Source organism: Entelurus aequoreus, linkage group LG01 (assembly GCF_033978785.1).
Source record: "Entelurus aequoreus isolate RoL-2023_Sb linkage group LG01, RoL_Eaeq_v1.1, whole genome shotgun sequence".
NCBI classification, from domain to species: Eukaryota; Metazoa; Chordata; class Actinopteri; order Syngnathiformes; family Syngnathidae; genus Entelurus; species Entelurus aequoreus.
Window position 1 is genome coordinate 73,990,379 of NC_084731.1, and position 980 is coordinate 73,991,358.

Below are 980 nucleotides of genomic sequence, written 5' to 3' on the forward strand. Positions count from 1 at the left end.
GTAGCATCTCTAACTGTTACCGGGAGGGCATTCCAGAGTACTGGAGCCCGAATAGAAAACGCTCTATAGCCCGCAGACTTTTTTTTGGCTCTGGGAATCACTAAAAATACTTCATTTGTGTGTCATTACACAGGGCTTAACTTCTTCATATATATATATATAATTTTATTTTATTTGAATTTTTATTTTTTTTACAAAAATTGCCTTAAAAGTCAAAACAAAACATGGAGTTCAAAGCATTTTATCTTCAAAAGGCGAACACTTTGAATTTATTTTAATTTTATTGTACAGATGCCTTAATTCATTCTGCAAAATATGTTTTTTTAAAAAGCACTTAATTTTGAAAAAGGTAAGTAGTTTTATGTAATTTTTGTTACAACTTTTTTATTTATTTATCGCTATATTTTTTTCTTTTTCTTTTTTAAACAAAAAAATCCTTAAAAGTCAAAACCAAACAAACAAACAAAAAGAAGACATTGGACATGAAATTTGCCAACATTTGCAGCCAATGGATGGAAGGTGAAGTTACTGAAATTTGTAATATTATTTAATCAAGACAGTGCATGATATGCTGCACGCTATTTTGATTCAATTAACTGAGGAGAATATTTGACATGAAACCTTGAGCAAATGTACAAGTAAGAAGTTGGTCATAAAAGTGAAAGGCTCGCTGTGAGCAGGGTTCGAACCTGCGCGGGAAGATCCCATTGGACTTCGAGTCCAACGCCTTAACCTCTCGGCCACCACAGCCGTTTTTGAAGTGAAATTAGTTCGACATTCCTGCACTGACGTACAAGCTAGTGCATGATATGCTGCATGTTGCTATTTGAAGGTGAAATGAAGTGAAGTGAAATGAAAATAAAACATTTGACCTGAAATTTGCACCAAAAATACTGCAGTTATTTGATGAAAGATTGAATTACAAGGTTATTTGGTCAAGACAATGCATGATATGCTGCTTAATGCTCTGTAGATAGCTA

The 980-nt window shown here is 33.3% G+C and overlaps 1 non-coding gene across 1 annotated transcript; it reads right to left on the reverse strand.

The window, feature by feature from the left end:
* Positions 1 to 668: 668 nt before the first annotated feature.
* trnas-cga (transfer RNA serine (anticodon CGA)) lies at positions 669 to 750 on the reverse strand. Its single transcript has one exon. It is a non-coding gene; the product is annotated as a tRNA-Ser (tRNA).
* Between the last annotated feature and the right edge of the window lie 230 nt (positions 751 to 980).